The 25,629-nt window shown below is 36.9% G+C and overlaps 1 long non-coding RNA gene and 1 other non-coding gene across 2 annotated transcripts in view; one reads left to right on the top strand and one right to left on the bottom strand.

The window, feature by feature from the left end:
• Positions 1 to 25,629, bottom strand: part of LOC105720511 (uncharacterized) — a 237,082-nt gene that overhangs the window by 197,602 nt on the left and 13,851 nt on the right. The gene's annotated exons all lie outside the window — the stretch shown is intronic.
• LOC135277079 (U6 spliceosomal RNA) lies at positions 20,935 to 21,041 on the top strand. Its single transcript, XR_010344685.1, has one exon. It is a non-coding gene; the product is annotated as a U6 spliceosomal RNA (small nuclear RNA).

The raw sequence follows: 25,629 nt of genomic DNA on the forward strand, positions 1-25,629 counted from the left end.
GTTAATATTAAAAACAATATAAAACATCTCTAATTTTTAAAATTGATTGCATGTTGAGATGATAGATTATATTGAGTAAAATTATTCTTCAAATTAATGCCAATTATTTCATTTTTAATGTTCTTAATGACTTGGATTAGTCTTGGTTATTTAATTGTAACGTATTCTTTCTCACTGGGTTATTTAAAAATTGTTTATTGTCTTACCTCTAGAATTGACTAGAATATAATAGTAAATTAAATAAAACTAATTAATGACTATGAATCATGTTTAAAAGGCACTTACCTTCCAAGTGCTTTCAAACCCCTTTAGACACCTGTATTAATGGCTCTGTATCATGCCAAATGATACTGAACCAGAAATGTGCTAATGCTATTCTCGTCTAGAGGTGACCTCCTCAGCTTGGAGCTTCACTGAGCATAATAGACAGCAAGCAATACATTATAATCCATGCTTTGAGAGATGTGTTTGGCAAATGTCATAGCGCTTTCTTCAAAATTGCATCATGAAATAAAATATAAGACATTTGGAAAGTAGACTTGATCCTAGTACTTGTGATTTATTCTCAAACTCAGCTTTTGTTATGTATGTAATATAATGTATGTATGATGTATGAACAACCACCTACATATTTGAGAGCTATTTTTAAAATGAATGACCACTATAATTGTGGTGTACAAAAAAAAGAGAGAAAATTCTCATAAGGAAAATAAGAGAAAAAATGAGAGATGAAAAGGCCTAGTGTAAAAAAACAACAACAAAAAACAGTTCACCAACCAACCCTCCATGGCCACTTATTCCATCCATTGTATTGAAAAGTAAGAATTGCCAAAAAAAAAAAAGAAAGAAAAATTTTAACCGTAGAAAATAACTGTCCTTCTGGTCTGGAATATACAGTAAGACCTTTCTTTATTAAATATCATTGAGTCCAAAGGACATACAAGCCCAAGATAATCTCATTTGGGCAAAGGAAATAGAAACCTGCAAAAAGACAGAAAGCATGCAAGAGAGGGAGTTGAGAAAGACTCAAAAAGACAATAGCTGCATTAGGAAAACGGTTCTTCATAATTTTCCTACCCTTCACTAGGGAAGTGTACCTTATAGTTGTGACAGGATATTCAGAAAGGGAAAAAATTATTTTTCTGCAAGACAAGCTTCAAATAAGAAGAAATTTAATAAGAAATCATTCCGTGGATTTCATAATGCAAAGATAATGTGCAGAATAACTTAATCTAAAAGATACCCATGTTAAAAAAAAAAACTCACAAAGAAGAAAACAAACAGACAAATAAATATTGCTCGACATTTATATACAGATGTACTTAGAATTACTTGGTGTCATTTTATCTCTAAGCTTCCCATTTTCCAGATAGACAAACTGAAGCACCGAATTTAGTTGATGTGGCTCAAATTATAAATAGCCTGTGTAAAGACCAGAACTAGAAGTAAATTAATTTCCAGTTGCCTTTTTTACTAATTTCTCAGGCAATTTCTTCTTGACACATCCTGGCTGTAAGACTCGCTATTCGTAGGACCACGTGAATACTTATAAGATACCTAACATGAAAGAAATAACTCTTAACAGAGCCTTTACTGGGTAGATGGTCCTGAAATTGAGTTCTTCTTTTTTTTTTTTTTTCTTTTGAGACAAGGTCTCCTTCTGTGACCTAGGTTGGAGTGCAGTGGCACAATTTTTGTATTTTTTGTAGAGAAGTGGTTTCACCATGTTGCTCAGGCTGAGTTCAACTTTTAAGACATTGTTCTATAAAATCATGCTGAACTCCAGCCCCGAAATGTGACTACTATTAAACAGTTAATCATATATCCTTCCAAACTTCTATAAGATGGATATAACCATATACTTTTTAGAATCAAAGTGAGATTGTGCTGTAGATAATAATCTAAATTTTTCTTTTTTCAGTATATTATAGATATTTTCATTACCAGACTTTATTATATTTTTAAGTCCACATAGTTTGCCACTCTACAAGTGTCCCATAGTTTTCTCATCCATCACTGTATCAATGATGGTTTATTTAGGTTATATACAATTTTTCAAGATTACAAACAATACCACAGCAATATTTTTGGTTATATTTTGCAATTTATTTAAGAATTTCCTAAGGACAAATTGCTAAAGGTAAAATTTCTTAGTCAACGATTATTACATTTTTTCGGCTTTTGAGAGATACTTTAAAAATTACCTTCCAAATCACTTCAGTCAATTTACATTCCCACCAGAAGTAAATGACAGAGCCTGTTTTCCCACACCATCACAAACACTGAGTGTTATCAGTTATTTTAATGTGTGATCAGAGAAGAAGAATATGTCTCAAATTTTACTCAATTTGGATTATTTTTGACAAATCAAAATTGAGGATTTTTCTTTTTTCTAAGTTTATCTTTTATTCTCTACACCCTTTTTTAATTAGTCTTTCCTAATACTATCTGTGAAGAGGAAAATAATAATAATAAAAGTTTTGTGTCTGGAGACTTACAGGCATATTTTAAAACTCATTTGATTTCAGGGATTGGTAAATATAATTCTGTGCTCTTGGGTAGACTATTCATTCCAGCATGTTTTCTAACATCTTTGCTTTAGTTTTTTCTCATACAAAGCAGAAATCAATCTTATTCCATATAAAGTACTGGGAACAGGAAACATTTTGGTTTGCTGTGTATTTGGCAAAAATTCAAAACTTTCAGTATTACCCAGTTCAACATTTCAACTCACTACTTACCTAATTTTTCTCTTTAAACAATTTCTGACTTTCATTAACACAGACTCAAATCCAAACAGAGATTCTCTCATAAGTTTATAAAATAATAGGGGAAGTGCTTCAAGATTACTACAAAAATTTGCATTCCTACTGTGCATCTTAAAGCCAATCCATGCAAGATTTAATGGAGACTTTGAAAGTTTAAAATGCATCAAATAAAAAATCATATCCATTAGAAAAAAATTATTTCAGCATAAATTCTGGCAGCATTTCTGGGAGGAAGTACAAGGTTTTATTTAAGATACGAACACAGGAGATAAATAAATTTTCTCTTTTTTTCCTTATATGTGCTTTTTTTTTTTTTTTTTTTTTTTTGCAAACTTTTTTTATACTTTAAGTTCTGGGATACATGTGCAGAATGCAGGTATACATGTGCCATGGTGGTTTGCTGTACCCATCAAACCATAATCCACATTAAGTATTTCTCCTAATGCTATCCTTTCCCCAGCCCCCCACCCCTGACAGGCCCCAGTGTATGATATTCCCCTCCCATGTCCATGTGTTCTGATCGTTCAACTCCCACTTATGAGTGAGAACATTCAGTGTTTGGTTCTCTGTTCCTGTGTTAGTTTGCTGAGAATGATGGTTTTCAGCTTCATCCATGTCCCTGCAAAGGACATGAACTCATTCTTTTTTATGGCTGCATAGTATTCCATGGTGTACATGTGCCACATTTTCTTGATTCAGTCTATCATTAATGGGCATTTGGGTTGGTTCCAAGTTTTTGCTATTGTAAAGAGTGCTGCAATAAACATATATGTGCATGTGTCTTTATATTAGCGTTACTTAGAAACCTTTGGGTATATACTCAGTAATGGGATTTCTGGGTCAAATGGTATTTCTGGTTCTAGATCCTTGAGGAATTGCCACACTGTCTTCCACAATGGTTGAACTAATTTAACTCCCACCAACAGAACAAAAGCATTCCTATTTCTCCACATGCTCTATAGCATCTGTTGTTTCCTGACTTTTTAATGATGGCCATTCTAACTGCCACAAAATGGTATCTCATTTTGTTTTGATTTGCATTTCTCTAATGACCAGTGATGATGAGCTTTTTTTCATATTTTGTTGGCCACATAAGTGTCTTCTTTTGAGAAGTGTCTGTTCATATCTTTTGTCCACTTTTTAATGGGGTTGTTTGTTTTTTCTTGTAAATTTGTTTAAATTCCTTGTAGATTCTGGATATTAGCCCTTTGTCAGATGAACAGATTACAAAAATTTTCTCTATTCTGTAGGTTGCCTGTTCACTCTGATGATAGTCTCTTTTGCTGTGCAGAAGTTCTGGAGTTTAATTAGGTCCCATTTGTCTATTTTGGCTTTTGTTGCCATTGTTTTTGGTGTTTTAGTCATGAAGTCTTTACCTATGCCTATGTCCTGAATGGTATTATCTAGGTTTCATCTAGAGTTTTTATGGTCTTAGGTCTTATGTCTAAGTCTTTAATCCATCTTGAGTTAATTTTTGTGTAAGGTATAAGGAAGGGTCCAGTTTCAGTTTTCTATGTATGGCTACCCAGTTTTCCAAACACCATTTATTAAATAGGGAATCCTTTCCCCATTGCTTGTTTTTGTCAGGTTTGTCAAAGATCCAGTGGTTGTAAATGTGTGGTATTATTTCTGAGGACCTCATTCTGTTCCATTGGTCCATATATCTGTTTTGGTACCAGTACCTTGCTGTTTTGGTTACTATAGCCTTGAAGTATAGTTTTAAGTCAGGTAACATGATGCCTCCAGCTTTGTTCTTTTTGCTTAAGATTGTCTTGGCTATACAGGCTCTTTTTTGGTTCCATGTGAAATTTAAAGTAGTTTTTTTCCAATTCTTTGAAGAAAGTCAATGGTAGCTTGATGGGGATAGCACTGAATCTATAAATTTCTTTGGGCAGTATGGCCATTTTCATGATATTGCTTCTTCCTGTCCAAGAGTATGGGATGCTTTTCCAATTGTTAATGTCCTCTCTTATTTCCTTTAGCAGTGGTTTGTAGTTCTCCTTGAAGAGGTCCTTCACAACCCTTGTAAGTTGTATTCCTAGGTATTTTATTCTGTTTGTAGCAATTGTGACTGGGAGTTCACTCTTGATTTGGCTCTCTCTTTGTCTATTATTGGTGTATAGGAATGTTTTTGATTTTTGAACATTGATTTTGTATCTTGAGACTTTGCTGAAGTTGCTTATCAGCTTAAAAAGATTTGGGGCTGAGGTGACAAGGTTTTCTACATATACAATCATGTCATCTGCAAACAGATACAATTTGACTTCCTCTCTTCCTATTTGAATACCCTTTATTTCTTTCTCTTGCCTGATTGCCCTGGCCAGAACTTCCAATACCATGTTGAATAGGAGTGGTGAGAGAGGGCATACTTGTCTTGTGCCAGTTTTCAAAGGGAATGCTTCCAGCTTTTGCCAATTCAGTATGATATTGGCTGTGGGTTTGTCATAACTAGCTCTTATTATTTTAAGCTATGTTCCATTGATACCAAGTTTATTGAGAGTTTTTAGCATGAAGGGTATTGAATTTTATCAAAGGCCTTTTTTGCATCTATTGAGATAATCATGTGGTTTTTGTCATTGGTTCTATTTATGTGATGGATTACGTTTATTGATTTCCGTATGTTGAACCAGCCTTGCATCCCATGGATGAAGCTGACTTGATCGTGTGAATAAGCTTTTTGATGTGCTGCTGGATTTGGTTTGACAGTATTTCATTGAACATTTTTGCATAGATGTTCATCAGCGATATTGGCCTGAAATTTTCTTTTTTTGTTGTGTCTCTGCCAGGTTTTGGTATCAGGATGATGCTGGCCTCATGAAATGAGTTAGGGAGGAGTCCCTCTTTTTTCTATTGTTTGGAATAGTTTCAGAAGGAAAGGTACTAGCTCTTCTTTGTACCTCTGGTAGAATTCGGCTGTGAATCTGTCTGGTCCTGTGCTTTTATTGGTTGGTAGGGTACTAATTACTGCCTCTATTTCAGTACTTATTATTGGTATATTCAGGGATTCGACTTCTTCCTGGTTTAGACTGGAGAGGTGGTATATGTGTCCAGGAATTTATCTATTTCTTCCAGATTTTCTAGTTTATTTGAGTAGATGTGTTTATAGTATTCTCTGATGGTAGTTTGTATTTCTATGGGATCAGTGGTGATATCCCCTTAATAACTTTTTATTGTGTCTATTTGATTCTTTGCTCTTTTCTTCTTTATTAGTCTGGCTAGTAGTCTATCTATTTTGTTAATCTTTTCAAAATGACACCTCCTGGATTCTCTGTTTTTTTGAAGGGTTTTGTGTGTGTGTGTGTGTGTGTGTGTGTTTCTATCTCCTTCAGGTCTGCTCTGATCTGGTTATTTCTTGTCTTCTGCTAACTTTTGAATTTGTTTGCTCTTTCTTCTCTAGTTCTTTTAATTGAGATGTTAGGGTGTGGAATATGGACCTTTCCCACTTTCTCCTGTGGGAATTTACTGCTGTAAATTTCCCTCTAGACACTGCTTTAACTGTGTCACAGAGATTCGGGAATGTTGTGTCTTTGTTCTCATTGGTTTCAAGATAAATACACTTTTTTTTTGTAGACACTAGATATCTCACTGTTGGATATTAATGTTAAGATAAAAGTAAACCAGATTTATTCCAGTGGACATGACAGAAAAGTCAACCACAAAGAAAAAACAATTTTCAAATTGCAAGCAATTAGAATGCTTACAGAGTATCTTCAAATCCTGAGGATTGAAGACAACCTTAAAGACATAAAGTTCAACCACTTATCTATCTAATGTTTAAATCTCCACAGTATGCTCATTCACCTGATGTTTAAACATATGCTCTGATAGGGAATGAATTACCTACTGGGGAGCCCGTTTCAGCTCTGGGCAGCCATGATGATTAATTAGTCCTTCTTGGTATGTTGTAGTAAAGTTTGTTTTCTTAGACTTAATATTTATACATCCTACTTACACATTGGTATTACACAGGATCTCTTGGCTTGCTAACTCTATAACCCTCTCCTAACCTCCATTCCTTTCACCTTCCACAATACAAGCAGAAAAACTAATTCCTCACCTTCCTGGTTTCTGTTTCAGCTAGGGCTTACCAACATAACCTAGTTCTGGCTAATGAGACATAGGAAAACTCCACATGTGAGTTCTGGGGAAGCTTCTGTCATCCATTCCCTCTTCTTTCTGCCTTGAGTATAAACTTGATTAAGCCAGGATTGCTACTTGCCACCAGGAAGGAGAGTTCACAGGTCTTCTCCCCTAAATGCTCAGAGCCACCTACCTTCAGACTTATTACTGTTTAGAAAAAGTAAACCCCATCAATCCTGATGGATCTTAGTCAGGTTTTCTGATGTTTTCATCTGAAGACCAACCTATGTAACATACATATCGTGTGGTCACACTGAAAAGTCAAATACTTATTCCATTTGATAACACCTCACAGCTTAATGAGGAGAAAGTATTTTGATAAACTACTACCCGACCCAGGTTAGAGATATTCTTACCTTCAAATGTTAACAACTAGACTATATCTATAATATTATCACAATTGTAAAACCATCAGAGTAAACACAAAAGAGAGAATTTAGCAAATGAATGTTGGAGACTCTTGAATTCTGACGTAAGATAATGTAAGCAGTTTATTCCCTGTTCCTGGTCAATTTTTTCCCATTCCTCTTAGTTCACCTCCAATTTCATTATAAATTAAGATTTCTAGACCCCAACAAAGCCTGACAGAACAACTTTAATTTGTTTCCTCTTTCTTTTTCTTTCTTCTTCTTCAAGTCTATCATGAGGCCAGTTTTCTACAAATTACTTGCAGCCATAGTTTAATCTCAAAACAGGGCACTAAACTTCAACTTTCCCAGGATCATCAAATTTGAGCCTCAAGTGGCAATGTCATTTAAAGATAGTGATTGGCTATAATCCTTGTAGACTAATAGCAAAATGTGCTACCAGAAATATGTCTAAAACTTTGACCTATTTTTCTAGCTCTTAATGCATAATCCCAATAATGCTACGAGAGAATTTTTATGAGTAGTCTTTTCCAAAAATTAAAAAATAAAGCAGAATAAATTTGAATTTATTCTGTAATTTATAACCAACTCAATCCATTTTAAAGAAAAGCTATAATCATACAGCTTCAGAATGACAATTTGATCAATTGCATTTCTGAATCGGTAAGTAGGATTGATTATATATCTCCCATCTACTTCAAAGAAAATTTATAAGGAAGATCGTAGACTAATTAAGAGAATGGACTTTGACAAGAGTGAGATCTGGGTTTAAATTTGGATTTTGTCCATGATGAGCTGACTGATTTAAGGCAAATTACTTTGCTCCATTCATATTCATCGTCAGTAAAAGTGGAATAATTATATCTACCTCTTAGATTGATTACAGAGATAGATTTAAGTACACATAGTTTAAACATTGTCAGTAGCACATCAATAAATGATTAGCTACTATCATTCCTAAAAAAATATTGATACCCTTTTGTACCTCCATCTTAGTTTCACTGAATTCTTTCACTTGATGAGGTAAGCCAACAATCTTGGTATCTAATATTATAATTCAGAAGCACTGAATATCCAGCACAAGTATAAATTATTTGGATATTCATATAATTTCCTTTTTTTAATCTCTAAACCATTGCTAATTCTTTTGTACAAATAGAATCTAGGTGATTCAGCAAGAGGTTTTTAAAAAGATAGGAAAGGCAAGGGAGTAGAGATAGAGCCCCTAATGTTAGACGTGTGCCGGAGTTTGTACTGTTCCAGAAACCCTGAGGCAAGGATTTCAGTGCAAACAGCAATTTTAGGAAATGCTGGGTATAAGGGTAAAGAAAAAGGGAAGGAATGCAAAATGGGGCACCTTATCAGTCCCACTACCATTGTATCCAACTTGAGTTTAATCTCATTGAGGAAACTCCGATAGCCAGGGAACATACACCTTCAAGTTATTGCATCCAAGAGGCAGGGAAGCTAGGGTATTCATCTCTCAGGAACTGACCTGAGATCATTGTTGAAAGCTGCTCCCAGGGTTTGTTAATTCCCAGGCACTTCTGGGTCACTGATCACTGATCATAGGCAAAGCTGTTTTCTGAGCTTCTGCTGAAAAAGAAATGAGATACTGAGATGCAAATGCTAGGAGCTGGAAGTCATGGAAAAGCCGACTGGATGATGACAGGAAGGGAGAAGGGAGACATTGATGGCATGCGCTTCAGGACACCAGGAACTCAATGAAACCAAAAGAACAGGAGCTAAAACCAACATGGATTGTGACAGGGCAAATCCCAGGGTGAAAATATTATAGGATGATATGTCAAGGTAAAAAAAATTAAAGGGTAGTTTTTTACAGGGCAAAAATTCCCAGGGTAAATCCCAGGGCAAAAAGAATCTGAGCAAGGGAAAATGAAAAAGCTGGCGTCCCAGAAGAAAGCCAGAATTTTGGCTTGGAGGGTGTGGTACACATCTCACATCAAACACTCATTTTCGTGTGCCCTAGAAAGAAGCTCACGGTGCTATTGGTCATTCTCCCATGGCACATTGGCACCTTTTAATCTGGCTGGCTATTGTAGGACATGCAGTACTTCTCAAAGCATGTCCACACATGTGGCCATACCAGACACACTTTTCAGAGCTTTGGAAGGAGGAGTCCATTTTGGAACACCTATTCAGGTCTAATCTATCCTCTCCAAGGAAAATTCAGACATTTCCAGACTCCACATGTCCTCTGGTACTCAGAACTTTGCTCATGAGCATGAGATTTTCTGCATTCTCCTGGCCTTCTGCACAGAATTGTTTGGGTGCTGTCCTTCTCTGCAGCAAAGGTCCAGAGAGAAACCTGTGGCTATGGCTGAGGCCCAGAGTCTGGACTGAAGTAGACTGAAAACTGTGAGAGAACTTGCAACACCTGCCCTCTCAGTTCCTGACTCCTTCAGCAAACAATTATTAAGCATCTACTTTTTACTCATTTGTATCTCTAGCAGAATTACACAGGCAAGCAAGATCCCCAAATCCCACTAATATGCTCTTCCAATTAGTCCATCTGTGCTAAGGAGGCTAAAGTTGTAGACTGGATTATCATGATTAGATTGTCTCTTATTTTCTGATGACTGAATGCCAAAATCTGTCTCCATTCCCATGACCAGCCTTTCTCCTGACCAGCTCATCCCAGGAGGCACCTTGCCTTTCTCTTGACCAGCTCATCCCAGGAGGCACCTCACTTAAGTCCATCTTTGAGGCTAGAGACATGTAACCCTGGCACCAGATATCAGTGGCATCCATCTCAAACACAATGGTGGTCATTTTCATTAGAGGAGTTTGCAGAACATTTTCAAAGAGCAATATTTTTTGCTGCTGGGCTTCTTGCAGTTGCAATTATAATTAGGGAATTTTTAGAACTTTTTCAGATAAAAATTACAGCATTTGGTTTATACAGAACAACTTTTCACTAAGAGTCACAATCATTTATTTTATTGATTTTTTCCATTTTTTATAAATCCCTGTGTATTTACTGTGTTAGAATAAAGATATCTCTGCAGAAGGCAATTCTCATGTTTTAAAAATGGCTATTGATCAATATGGAGCTATTCTTACAGATTAATGTAAAAAGAAACACATTTAAAAGGCTATTTGAAATTAACTTGGGGACATTTTGAAAGGAAAAAAATCAATTAAATAATGTATTTCTAGATCCTTCCTTAAAATATATGAATTTTCCATTTTGTATAGTGACATTTTTTTCAGATACCTAGAGATATGAATGAACATCTTTAGAAACATAACCGAGTCTTTATTTCCTTGGGGGTATCATTACCCTTGAAACAGAACGATAAAGCTGAGAATAGCGCCATACACTCAACTATAAAAAACTCATACTAACAAAGAAAAATGCTGGTTGAATGACTTTTACACATACCAAAAATCAATAATTTACAGATATTTCCCAGTGAAAACATGGAAGCAAGGTAAGAAAGAAGAGAGAAATAAATTAGGATGCCAAATTTTGCCTTCACTGTGTCAAGGAAACTAATGATCATTTAAGGAGGAAAATGATAATCCCTTCTCAGGGCCGGATTTGATGCAAACTGCTGTCCAGGTTTACTCTTGTTAGTTCTCCAAGGGAAATTCAAAGTGAGTAGAATACAGGAAGTTTTTTTTTTTTTTAATACCTTTAGGGACACTTTTACTTATCGCTTTACCACAGACCCCTCATGCCCTATTATTCATAACTCCACCCTGATTTATACCTTTATTTTTTCAGTCTGGTCTTTGCAGGCATATGACTTAAGGACTCCTGTCCTACATTCCCCCATCCAGCCAAATTTCTCTATTTGATATCCCAGAATTATGTTCACTCCATAATTCCAGTCTCTAATAGCCTCCATCATTTCCCCTTTCCCTGTCTAAGGCTCATTTCTCCAGAAAATCCATTCATGACAATCGTTTCCTGAAGGAGTGTCTGGACTTATCATATTTGTTATTTATAAGCAGTAGTATACTTTTTAATGTTTAATAGCTGGCTCTCCCAGGAAGGAAAGGGACCCCAGATTTGTGGTGTTTGTCCATTTCTGTGGTGTAAATTCGCTTACCATGGTCAGTTTCCACTTAGAATTGAAAAGGTTCCCACAATCTGCTGGTAAGAGCTGGTGAATGCTGGCCCCAGCAAACAATTGTTTTTAAGGAACAAATGGCCCATAGCTTCATAAGATTGTAGCAAGGTATTATATTTTTAAGAGAGTTACATACTGTTGTAGAAACAGCACTGAGCAAAAGTAAAAAGAACTAAGTTCTAACCCTTTTTCTGTCATTCCATAACTAGTTGATTCTAAGGCCACTTAATCCTCCTGGATCTCAGTTTTCTCATCTATACAATAACAAGAGCATGTGAAATAACCTTCTAATGCTAACAGACCTATGATTCTATGTGATCCTTCATTCAATCATGCATTCCCACAACACCTGAAATCTCTTTGAGAGTAGGCTATGCCATAACATAATATATCCTCAACATACCAGGCACAGGCCCTTGTACTTAACAGGTGCTTCCTAAATAGCTGTTTTGCTAAATAAATGATTCACCTGGGTACGCTAGCAGTAGCCTGGGCATATCATGGGTTAGTGGTATAGAATAGGGTATGAGATTGTATTAGAACAAGGAGAAAGAATGAAGTGATTAATTTGAATAAGTTTTCTTTATGAATAACAATAATTTCTAGGTGGGTAATTGGCAGATTGAATGTTGTCAAACTTCTGCTCCTTCTCTCCCCTTCAGGGTTTATTCCAAATGTGCACCAAGATGTCCTCTATTTGACATTGTCCCCTAGTGGAAACTTATCTTTCCCACCACCATTTTTCTACATTCAGGCTCACACTAGACTACTTTTTTAGCATTTCTTTTCCATTTGCATTTCTTCCTGTCAGATTTATCTCAGAGTAAACAATGTCATTTTTTACCAACACCTTCCTTTTCGTTTTTCTTGTAATACTACTTGTGAGCATAAAAAAACCTGAATTCAGGCTGATTAGAGCAGTATTAATAATACTTAGAGTAAATCAAAAAGACTTCATGTATTTAAGTAAAACTGGACATTCGACAGAATAATAAATAAGATTCTTTCTACTTCAGCTTTTTCTAGGCTCCAAAGGCCTAGATATCATATGACAGTGAGGTAAGAAGAGAGCCCTGTGCAGAACTGCTAAGATTGTAAAACTGTTTTTATCAGCATCAATGAACCCTAACCAATAAAAAGGAAAGAAAAAAAGCCTCGAGTTGGAAGAACTGGAGAAGAATCCTGTTGAGAGAGTTATTGGCAGTATGGTTACCCCAAGGAGGAGCCATTTTCTCCCCCAGTAGAAAAACTACTTCTTTGCTTTAAGCCAAGTGAGAGGAACTTCAAGGGGAGAAGACACATGGAGAGTTTGATAAATATCTCCCAGAGTTTAAGAAAATGTCAGTGCAGGTACAAGACATCGTGGCTAGACTGGCCTGAAGGACCAATGCAGAGAACAAGGCAGGAATCAAATTTTCTGCAGACCAACTGTGTGCCACACAGGAGGAAACAAACCTAACGTTCTTGAAAGGACTGCCTGGAAAGACAAAGCAAACTGCCAGGAATTGAGGACAGTGTCAAAAGTAAAAAACTGCATGAGGTATCACCTATCTTACAGGAATTATAGTTGCATTTGAGGGTCCTAAGGGGAAGATCACTCCAAAAGCACCCCTGCAATAAAGTCAGCTTTGAGTATCTATGATGACAAATCCAAATCACATCAGTAAGATCTCTGCTGCCCCTTAACTCTCCTCCCTCATCCCCCTCCAGTGCTGAAGGCTCTAGAAGCCATAGTTAGTGATGCAAAAGGAGATGCCATGTCTCATACACACACACTTTACACACATTCATATACATACACTCTCATGCACATGGATTTATACACACATTCACATGCATTCACACACAAGTGCACACACACACACCCCACACAAGGCTTCCAATTCTTGGTCAGGCCCTGGCTGAGAAATGGGAGAAAATTTAAAGAGGACAATGGATTTCTATTATTATACTGAACTGGACTGGTTAAAGCTTTAGAGTGACTAGATGATTATTAATTACCAGACAGTAGAGAGTAATTTTTTAAACTCTGAGATCCGCTCAAAATGTCATCCAAGAATCAGGAAAAAAGCTTTTCAATCCAATGTGTTAAAAGAGACAATGATTAAAAAAAAAAAAAGTTGCTTCAGGTTTTTTTTTCTAATGGGCTTTTTTTTTTTTTTTACTGTAATGGTTGCAGACTTAATAGAAAAAGATTGGCCTCCAACCCTTCAAGTCCTTGAATGTTATCAAAGCCACTTTAAAATGCCAAAAGACATTGATTCATCTGCCCCTAATCAAACTGCAAGAACCCACATTTGAGAAAAGCAAAAATTATTTCTTCTTCGATTGTGTTGTTCTTCTGTTTTGCCTAATTAATAAGATTAAAACTGTGTGTTTTCTATTGTTTTTCATTGAAAATGCACTGTACTTTTACTTCCCTATCAATTTTTAAGTCAGATAGACCTGGGATCTGAAACACTACTTATAACATTCTTCATAAAGGGAAATGTGTACAACATGCCAAAATTAATGGTTAGAACCCAACCCATTTGGAGACTAAGCTTTCCTGTAATACGTGCATACTCCAGTGATGACTGTACATGTAAGAGTAACATAAAATCTTCATTCAATGGGATCATTTCTGTATAGAACTTGTTATACTAATTTCAAGTTTCTCAAAGGATACAGATGTTTTCCCCAGCAGGTCTGATCTCGAGGATAAGAGAAATTCATGATTCCATCTGTATTAATTTGTCATGGTGTGTACAGCCAAGGATGCAGCACAGAAATGGCACAAGCAAAGACTTCCCGGCCGACTGTCTCTTGGGGGTACAAGACACAGTAAGTTGTCAGAGTTGATAAAGATATGTTCTAAGAAATGTGAACCTGCCCATTATTTTTCTGGGAATAGCAGCCAAAACCAATAACAACAACAAAAAAATGACCCAACACTGCCAGGCTGGCAGGCATTCTTTACTATATTTCATGCCAATTATTCCTTCTCACATGAAAAGCAGGCATTAATTTCCAACCCCTGACCTATATTTCACTTACCAGGTTTTCAGACCAAAAGAAGCATTAGCTATCATTAAAAAAAAAAAAAAAAAAAAAAAAAAAAAAAGCTACGACAGCCTGCCACATGAGGAGGAGTCCCTTTAGACTTCCAGCCAACAAGTTTGGTTTGAGTCTGCAACACTTTTATAGGGAGGAAAGGTGAGGCAGGGGAGAAAGAAAATAATTGTCCTCCCTTCCCTGAGAGGTCTTATCACAATATCGATTACTTTTGGAGAGGTAGTGAAAAAAATGATGGAAATTATAACTAATATCTGCTTGTCTCCATGGTGTCTAGGGGTCCAGTAGGCCTCGTCCTAAGTTGCTTCTCCTCTTTCAAGCACACACTAATCATTCAAGTAAAACCTCCAAAAAAAGATCTCCTGCCTTTCTGAAATATTCCAGACACATGGGATTGGAACTAGAAAGCACTTAAGACAGAAACTTACGCTGGAGCATGGTTTTTGTGAATGGGAAGTCATGGGCAATGGTTCTTCTAGTGGCTGAGCGGGGTCTTGGGTATGATGGTTCATGTTCACTAAATGGATCCCTGGGGTCCTGAAAAAAAAAAAAGGCAATATCTAAAAATGTCCAACATCTTCCCAGGGGTAGCTTTTTCAGGAGGAAGAATCTAACTCTGTGAATACTCACAATGTGTTATACTGAAAAATGGAATGAAAATACACATCCAGCCTTCTCAAGCAGACCCCATCTGCAAAGAAAAAATCAGAACACAAAACATTCTCAGGTTATAGTCAAGTTCTAGATGGATCTCAAGACCCAGCAGAGAGAATAATTTTCTAATATAGCAGAGTAAGTCAAGAAATAGGGGTTTTAAATGAAATTCTTTTTGTCTGACTACCATATCAAATCCTTAAAGAATAAGGCAGTGTCTAACTCCATTATTTCAAATTTCAAATATGTTTCTAGCATAATAAGAGAAGCATGCAGAAAGGAGACGGGAGGCATACATCATTATTATTCAAAGTAAACCCTCAGCATCTTCTGTACTTCATTCATTCACTTAATTCAATTATTCACTCATATGTGTGTGTGTACATATATATATGTATATGTATGTATATATATATATACTATTCCATTCCAAGTTCTGTGCAAGCAGCTGAGGCTGAAATTGGTAACAAGGTAGATAAGACTCCTGTCTTCATACAGAAGCAGAGAAGAGAGAATAATTGCATTTTGAACAACAGATAAGCTCTAGCTATGCCAAAGCTCTAGCTATACTCCTGATATACTTGGTCAAAGTGGCCAGTCATTGCAGAAAGAATTTCAATTTGGGTTCTGGCTCTGTCACTAACCGAATGTGTGACCTCAAACAAGTTCTGAATACTTTTCAGCTCCCAATTTGGAGACAATGGCACCTGTTTTAGGGAGTGGAGACTCAACGAAGACAACGAGGTTTTATAAAGCACTGTATAAATAAAATCTCTTATGAAAAATATTAGGAAACACTTATAGCAAAAGTACTTCTTAAGAGTTAGCATTCTATTTGTTGCCTAATTCAAATCTAACAAAAATATCTGCTGTCAGAAATGGGAGCCGAAAGAGTAGGTTGTGATTGTAGCTAATCATTTACATGATACATCCTGAAGAACACACAATACTCAGTGCTGTACAAAGTCACAAGCTAAAGCATAATGTTTTTCACAGTTTTCTTTAAATTGCTCACAAGCTATGTAAAAAAAGAAAATGCATATTTTTTATTCAATACTCTTCAGATTTAAAGAAAAATGAGAGAGATACAGAAAAAAATAGGCTTTTTAAATTGGCAAATATAATTTTTTTATGAATAGATAGGTTTATTTCAGTTAGTAGTCAATGACTCTAGGGAAAGAAGTTAAGGGCATAGTGCATGAGGTTTTGGTGTGTGTGTATGTTTTTTCTCCCTTTCTCCCCTGCCTATCAAAGGAAAGGAGCCATGAAGAATGGTGAACTGAAGGTTTCTTTTTATTCTCCCATAATTCAGGTACATATTTTTTCCAGCTGAAAAAGGGGTAAGTACTTCCTCAGCTATGATCCAAAATGATCAGTTTCCATTTCAGAAACAATGGTTACAAACAAATACATATGTAGTGGGCAAGCAATTGTAGTCACAGAGAGATTTTTTTCTACATCTAAAACATAAATGAATCTAAATATTTTAAGTGGCTTTACCATTTGGTAGAAAATGTGCAAAACATAATTCACAGTTTTGTCTACTGGGTTCCTTTTATGGCGATGAGCACATAGGGGTTCCCATTATCAGACGACGAGGACAATAGGTTGAAACCCAAACCCAGTGAGGAATCAAAAACTGTCATAGTGGGAGCAGTCAATCAAAAAATTTTTCAATGAATGCTTTAGCATTGGAGGCATCAAGAATGCAGAGCAGCTCATCAAGACTGATTGCCTGTCTTCAAATCTTGGCACACATATGTGGGAAAGCTGTGACCCTTCTGCAAATAGATAGCTTAACTTCCTCACCTTTGGTGTAGTGGGGCACACCCTACTACCTATAGCAAACTTCCCATAGGGCAGAGTATTAGCTTGGCATGAGATGGCTTATCACCTAGTTATTCTAGGCATGGTGAGGTAGTTACATCCGGTAAACCTTCTAATGTACTTTCATTCCAGGAAAGCATAGACAAGGTAGAGAGGACAAGTCTATTATCAGCTTAAACACTGAACAACTTAGTGGGGTAAATACTTAATACCAAAGTATTGCCAGCGGAAGTTAAAGACGGACAGAAAGAGCCACAGAGAGACAACAGGAACCCCTGCTCTTCTGACCCCACACACACACACACACACAGAACACAAACACACACACAAACACACACACACACACACACACACACCAGAATTTTGCCTATAATGTAATGCAATTCTACAAATTGCATAAAAGCTGCAAAGGAGGCCGGGTGCGGTGGCTCACACCTATAATCCCAGCACTTTGGGAGGCCGAGGCTGGTGGATCACAAGGTCAAGAGATCGAGACCATCCTGGTCAACAAGGTGAAACTCCGTCTCTACTAAAAATACAAAAATTAGCTGGACATGGTGGTGCGTGCCTGTAATCCCAACTACTCAGGAGGCTGAGGCAGGAGAATTGCTTGAACCCAGGAGGCGGAGGTTGCAGTGAGCCAAGATCGCGCCATTGCACTCCAGTCTGGGTAACAACAGTGAAACTCCGCCTCAAAAAAAAAGAAAAAAAAGCTGCAAAGGAGTAAGTTTTCCGTAAAGATTGTCAAAAATTAAAAGCAGCATTATAAAGGTATTGTAAGAAAACAAACACAGGGAAAGAAAGACACTAGAAAGTTGGGTGATGACTGACTCACAAAAATGTCTTATAGAAACATCAGCCTGAAGAGAAACTACATCTTAACCAAAACCATCTGATGGCTGAACTCTAGGTGCCTTGTAAACAGGATCTTTGCCTTTTTTTTTTTTCCCAGCAGCTGACTGCAATTTTGATGGTTTCAATAAAAGCTGGAATTCTTTTCTACAGATGAAACCTATATGTTTGATGTTTAAATTTCTGTAATCTTTCTTTAACCATTCAAGGTTCTGGTGATACAAACACAAGTTATACTACATGCACACATACACACAAGTTATACTACACACACACACACAAGCACACAAGCACATTAAACACTGACATGTATTCATATGTCCAGACCTTGGGACAGGGAACATACTTTCTGATGATATAAAGCATAATCTTTCTTAGGGAAAATTTGTCATTTTGATATCTTAATCTTTTTGGTTGGTATCTCAGCTAGATAACAAAAGAAGTTAAGCCTGACTTACCTATATTAGATTTCAAATCTGCTGAATTCGCCAGAGTTTACCCTGAGCCCAGCAAAGTATCTGATACATAATAGGCACCAAGCAAATGTCTGTTAAATGAATTAATATAGTAAGACCAATCAGCAAACCCATCATTAAAACTGAAGTTTTACCTTAATTATTTGTATAAACTAAAATAATTTCCATTGTAGTATTGCTAGTTATGAGCTAATAAAGATCTACTTAGATTTCAAAAATGTGTTTGGATTTCATACTCTCCTCCCCAGTAGCAGCCAAGTCTCTGTCAATAATCATATAGCGACATTTCAAGTTCTCATGTCTTAAGCTAATAAAACCAGGAGGCTAAGAAGCAAATTTATGAAGCATTATTTGAAGAATACTTAAATGATTGCCTAAAAGTATTTTCCTTCACCAATTTACCATTGGTATGATCTGAAATTGCCACCATCAATCATGTATTGGACACAAAACATTCAAAGTTTCTGGTAAAAGGCAAATATGTTACAGGTACAATCTGAATTTCCTTAGACCTTAAAAATGTGGGTTAAAATGAAGTTTTATTTAATGGAATAATTTAAATGTTTCTAGTTTGTATAACCATTTGTTGTCTAACCATTGTGTTGACAGGGCTTCAAGCCTTCAGCCTTCCCCACCCGACTCCTCCTCCGACCCCTTCAAAAACATTTTTCCAATATTTTTGAGTCTCAGCAGGCTCTTAAATAATCCTGTTCCTGCTGGCTCCTGTGATGACCTTAGCTGGGCTCAACCATTATTCCTGCAAGTACCGCAGTTCCTCATAGGCCTCTCCAGAAATCAAATTTATGCAAGAACTGTGTCACAAGAAAGAAATCTCACTTCCATTTTGCTTTGGAGAGATTCTCAAGCATGGTCACTTAGGTCCCAGAACTTACCTTACAGAGTTCTTTCTCTCTCTTCTTACCCCTAACTTCCCTTAAAATTTTAGAGTTCCTCTGTTCGCCACAAAACTCAGATATGTCCCATTAGGGCTGGGAGACAGCTCTAGGTGCCTGAAACCACGGCACATGCTGGCTCACCTCCCCTGATAGGCAGGGCCCTCTGCTAAGAGCTTGTCCAACCTAGCTCCTTCTCCCAGGACATTCCTCAGTGTTTGTGCAAACGTGCTTCTGGCAAGCACAAGATAAAAATGTGCCAAGTGTGCCTGAATTTCAGTCTCAGTAGAGACCACTTCCACATACGGAAAGATGAAAAGATAAATATTAGCACAGTATCATCTACAAACATCTTCATGAAAATTAGATTCTGAGATCAGTTGATCCTGCAACAGAGAGCAGATCTCTGAATGATAGTACAGATGTGATTTGATGAAAGGGACAAAGGAGAAAGAGACATAAAGGCTAAAAAATTCAGAATCTGGAGATTGTTTCCAGGCTGATGAGCCCAGGAGCCAGATGCCTTAAGGGTGAATGGTCAAGGGCACCAGAGGATATTGGGTACATGGGCAGGGGACACATGGTTGCAAGGAGATGAAATGGGAATGAAAGGACACCAGAAATAAACTCAGTCAGGTCTCAGTGTTCCTGAAACTCAATCTTGGAAACAATTATCTTTTCCAGTGAAATTCCAGTGAGTTTCTGAAACTCGGTCTTGGAAACAAATAATTATCTTTTCTGGTGAAATTCCATACAAAAGTTTGATTTCACAAATTTGTCATTGGTCTTCCCTGTAACTGGCTCTATTCCATCATTAACCCGTCATAACATCAGTCTACGTGACACCAAACATCCAGCCAATTCAGCGATAATCAAAACTCCAGTAAACCAGCCAGCTGCTGTCTGTACATAATGCCAAGCAATCAACTGGACTAACTTCATGCCTGGGTTGATGGGAAAGACCAGATGTTTAAGCATTATGTAAATGCTAAGTGCCAACTGAAAGCAGGCGTGTTAGCTGTCATTTTACATACAATCTTAGAATGAGCACTTGCACTTGTCTCATAAGTAGGACATTGGCCCAACCAAGATCTCAGAGATATGCATACACAAACACAGGCACACATGCACACTGAAAACGCTAGTGAGTGCGTGTGGGCATGTAAGAACATGTCAAAGGTGCAGGGGCAATAAGTTAATTCACACAATCTCAACTTCGTAAAAGGTACTCAATGTGCCTGTCCTGCCAGTTTGGGCTCTTACCTGCCTTGCTATGCTCTGCTCTCCATCTCAGGGAAAGACTCTTCTAGGCTCTTTTGCCCTCTGGCTTCAGCATATGGGAGGCACAGTTGGAAGATGGAGGGCATGACAAGGAAGGGCCACAAGGAAGGGCATGACAAGGGAATTTACTCCTCTCTCTGTCTCCTTTGATGTCTTCAGAAGCTGCACCTCCTTTCAGATTGTCTTTCCTTCCCCAGTTCTGGTTCCCATCCGACAGCCCTATGTCTGGTCCCTAAACTCCCTCTCCATCATCTGTGGAATCTGTTTCCAGAACTAAGTTTCATCTACTGAGAGACCTAGAGTGACTTATTTTTCTGGCTGGCCTCTGACTGATACACAGGATAATCTAGAAAATTAGAGTACTTCTCATCCTGGGGTTTCAAGGGCAGCCTGAAGCCTATTCAAGAGCAGCTCAAGTGCTGAGCCAACAAAGGACCTATCAGAGCTCTTCTCCTCCTCTTCCTCACTTCTCTCTATCAAGTCTTCTAACTAGTAGGAAATAAATAAATAAAAATGATTTAGCGCTTGCATTGGCAACACATATTCTAAAATTGGAACAATACAGAGAGTATCAGCATGCCCATGTCCAAGAATGACATGCAAATTTGTGAACGCTCCATATATTTTTTTACTATCCATGTATCTTATGAAATCCTGTTATATATCTTAAATATACACCACAGAATTTTTAAAGGTTTCCAGTTTCATCTATGTCCCTGCAAAGTACCCAACTGTATTTTTATAGCTATTAACAAACTTCCCTTCATCTTCCTCCTCTTCTCTTCCCAGATTCTGGTAACAACCATTCTACTCTCTTATCTCCATGAGCTCTACCTTTGTAGCTCCCACCCCTTGCACTAGTGTGCCCTGGACATGGGACATGGGACATGGTGTCAAAGGAGATTATTTTGGAGCTTTACAATTTAATGGCTGCCCTGCTAGGTTACAGAGTTGCTTAAGGCCTGTAGTCCCTCTCTTGACTGATTTCTCCCTTTTGGAACAGAAATGTTTACCCAGTGCCTGCATCCCTATTGTATCGTGGAAGTAAATAACTTGTTTTGATTTCTCAGGCTCATAGGTGGAAGGAAATGAGTCTCAGATGAGACTTTGAACCTGCACTTGGGACTTTTGAGTTAATTCTGGAATGAGTTAAGATTCTGGAGAACTACTGGGAAGGTATAATTGTATTTTGCAATAAGAGAAGGACATAAGATTTGGGGGACCAGGAGCAGAATGATATAGTTTGAATATTTGTTCCCACATGTATTAGCCCATTTTCATGATGCTGATAAAGACATACCTGAGACTAGGAGGAAAAAGAAGTTTAATTGGACTTACAGTTCCACATGGCTGGGGAGGCCTTGGAATCATGGCAGAAGGTGAAAGGCAAGTGGCCACAAGAGAAAATTAGGAGGAGCAAAAGCAGAAACCCCTGATAAACCCATCAAATCTCATGAGACTTATTAACTGTAACAAGAATAGCATGGGGAAAACTGGTCCCCATGATTCAATTACCTCCCCCTCGGTCCTTCCCACAACACATGAGAATTCTGGGAGATATAATTCAAGTTGAAATTTTGATGGGGACACAGCCAAACCATATTATTATCCAAATCTCATGTTGAAATGTAAACCGTATGTTAGAGGTGGGGCCTGGTAGGTGGTGTTTGGATCATGGGAGTAGATCCCTAAGGCTTGGTGCTATCCGCACAATAGTGAGTTCTCATGAGATCTGTTTGTTTAAAAGCGTGTAGCACCTCATCCCACCCCTCTTGCTCCTGCTTTTGCTACATGATGTGTCTGTTTCCTCTTTGCCTTCTGCAATGAGTAAAAGCTCCTTGAGGCCTCCCCAGAAGCTGGGCAGGTGCTGGCATAACACTTCCTATACAGCCTGAAGAACCATGAGCCAATTAAACTTATTTTCTTTATAAATTACCCAGTCTCAGGTATTTCTTTATAGCAATGCAAGATTGACCTAATACAGCAAAAAAAAAAAAAAAAAATAGCCTGATTTTAATACGGGCACAGGGTCTGAACAGATGTTTTTCAAAGGAAGTTACACAAATGGCCAATAAGTACATGAAAAAAATGATTAGTATCGCTAATCATTAGGGAAATGCAAACTAAGATCACAATGAGATATTACCTCATACCTGTTAGAATAACTTTTATTGAACCAGAGAAGCAGAGGTTGTAGTGAGCAGAGATCACACCACTGCACTCCAGCCTGGGCAACAGAGCGATATTCTGTCTCAAAAAAAAAAAAAAAAGAAAGAAAGAAAAGAGAAAAGAAAGAAGAAAGAAAAAGAAAGAAAGAAGAAAGAAAGAAAGAAAGAAAAAGAAAGGAAGGAAGAAAGAAAGGTCCTGATTACTAGTCTAATCAAATTGTCATATAGATATCTTGGGAGGTAGGTGGGACCTGAAGTGGACTAAATGTGATAGAGGGAAGAAGTTGAAAAGAGTTAAATCCTCATCCTCCAGAGTAGTAATTTAAAACACAGTGCTCAAAATATTTTCCACTTAAATGTCTCTTTTAATGGACTTTGTAAATGCTCATACTTTCCCTTTACTTCTATAGTCTATAACGCATGGTAAATCAATTAGTTAATTGTTGATTTGAAGATAGGTAACAAATTGAAAGTCAGGAAATACAAAAAATATTTAACCTTAATTTTGTGTAAGAAGTAGCTCTGGAATGAAAAAACTTTGAGAGTATGTATTAAAATTTTAGCTTTTGCAACCCCAGCTAATGGTATTATCCTCACAGAAATACTATTCTCTAATAAAATATACAGCATAAGAGAAGGTAAACTTTGAATATAATTGAAAAGAACAAATTATTTGCTTAAGATATGCAGAATTGTTCCGTAAGTCCACAGGAATTGGCCATCTGGTTTGTCTTTGTTACGTATCTATTAACTCAAATTACATCATCTGACTCTTCTGGTGGGCAGTCAAGTAAAGTAAGTAGAGGGAAACAAGTCAGCACAAAAACCATTGAAAATCTCACTTTTCTTCCCATTCATGAGAGTTAGTTTTTGTTTGACATATGATAATATCTTCACCTTCACCTATGTGCAAGCCTAGAATCCAGCACTAAATCATTAGGACCAGTTCAGGATAGAACTACAGCGTCTCAGCCTATATGATGGAATTTGAAGTGCAATGACCATCTATCTGAGTCATTTCTGTTTCTACATCCTTGAATCCTTTGGAAATTCTTAGCTGTTATCTTTCACTGTCCCATAGCTTTCCATTTTTTTCTTCCTAGCAAATGAAAGTCTGCAGAAATTTGAGAGAAAGAGAAGGTACAAACCTAATCAAAGGAAGGTTGATTACTTTCCTGATATGCTGTGAATTACTTTCCTGATATTCTGTAAATCTTGACATTCTATAAAAGGAATGATAGCATCTTAAAGAGCTAAAAAGCTTTCCTTATTCATTCATTTTTAATACAAACCTGTAATTGGATCATTTGGTTTTAACAGGTTCTTTGATTTAGAGAACCATATTCATTATAATTGGTATTTATAAATTCCTGTCAAAGAGAAATGTATTAAGAATTGTGGTTAAATTTGAAATTGGTCAATATAAGAATTTTTTCTATTAATCTGAGATATGTTTCTTCAGAACAGTTTTTAAATAATTTAACACTAAGATATTGCAACTGGAAATTTGAACCATTTTTAAAAGATAGTTAAAACTGCCACAAAACTGAAAAATCTTCCCAATATATTATTTCACACTACAATGGGAAACCATAGCAAAGCCTGAAAAGGCAATGAATTAACATATTATTGCTTGGAAAAGTATCTCTAAGTGCACAATAATAGAGAGTAATTTTATTTGAAAACTCAAGACACCTTAAAAGACAAATAAAAAGAAAATGTTAAAATTATAATCCCTTACAGAGATTGAAGCTACACACATATTCCCGTGTGTACATTTGCATCATTTCTGAATAGTATTATTCTGCTCATAAAAATGCTGTACTTTTTCTAACGGAGATTATATACCAAATTTTTTATGGAATCTTTGGGAATTTGTGCCCAACCTAAAGCAATACACCAAAGCAGAATTCTAGAAGAAGCTGTTTTTAAACAAAAATGAATTAAAAGACAATAATGTGTTTATCTATTAGCAAGTTAAATACATAATCTTTTCATTTGAAGTCAGAAGATTAACGATGCCTTTCATTTACCTATTCCACCACCCAAACCATTAAGGCAGTTGGCTTATGAGTTCTACTTTGGCCTTTCTGCTCAATTGTCTGCCAGAAAGCAATGTAATTACCTCTTTGAACTTCAACTACTGCATCAGAAATAATGAGAACAATACTTTCTAAAATTCTATGACTCTATGCAGAGTCTCTAGAAGAAAAGACTCTGCATTTCATGATGTTGCTTCAGCATAGTTGATTCAAAGTTTTGTAATTTTGCAGCTCTTTGTGATGCTTTTATCTATCATTACCTGGGAATACTGGAGTATTCATATATGCACAGATCTTATCATTAATTTAATGGCTATTCTCTTTTATCATGAACTCTGGAGTATTCAATTAGTCGTTAGGAATAGGATGTCAGGAAGTAAGAAACTGGTTCCATCTCCACGGACACTTTTGTTTCAAGTCAAAATGGAGTTAAAAGGGATAGGTTTAGCGCTATCACCCCACCCCTTGCTGTAAGCAACTAGAAAAAATCAGACAAAACATAGGAAACAGTGGTTTACAGGCATTTGAAAAGAGGCATTATAAGACTGTGATCCCTGAGAGAAAGGGAACAGATGATGAAAGGTTAACATGCACCATCTTACTTCCTGTAGGCAGTTTCCAGGCAACAGCACAGAGTCAAGCAGTCTTGCTAAATTGAAGAAAGAGATCAGAATTCAGGGATATTAAGAAAGGTGGAGTTTGTGGGGCATAGGAGCACAGAGGAAGGAGCTGCATGAAGAAGGAACTCTGGAGATCTGCAGTGGGGTCTGGAGGAGGCTTTGTCTAAGTACTAATCTGTGCATGCATGAGAGGAAATGACCCAAGCTTGAGAAAGAACCACAAGAAATAAGTAGTCAGAAATATTACTGGAGCTCACAGAGGGCTAGGAATTGTTCATGTTCCCGCTAGCCAAGATGAAACAATAACAACAACAACAACAACAACATTTTAAAAACCAAAAAAACAAATACACAAGGTATCAAGTAGAAGCTTCAGAATGATATTG

The sequence above is a fragment of the Aotus nancymaae genome, unplaced genomic scaffold (genome assembly GCF_030222135.1).
Source record: "Aotus nancymaae isolate 86718 unplaced genomic scaffold, 86718_ANA_hifiasm-v0.15.2.pri h1tg000029l, whole genome shotgun sequence".
NCBI classification, from domain to species: Eukaryota; Metazoa; Chordata; class Mammalia; order Primates; family Aotidae; genus Aotus; species Aotus nancymaae.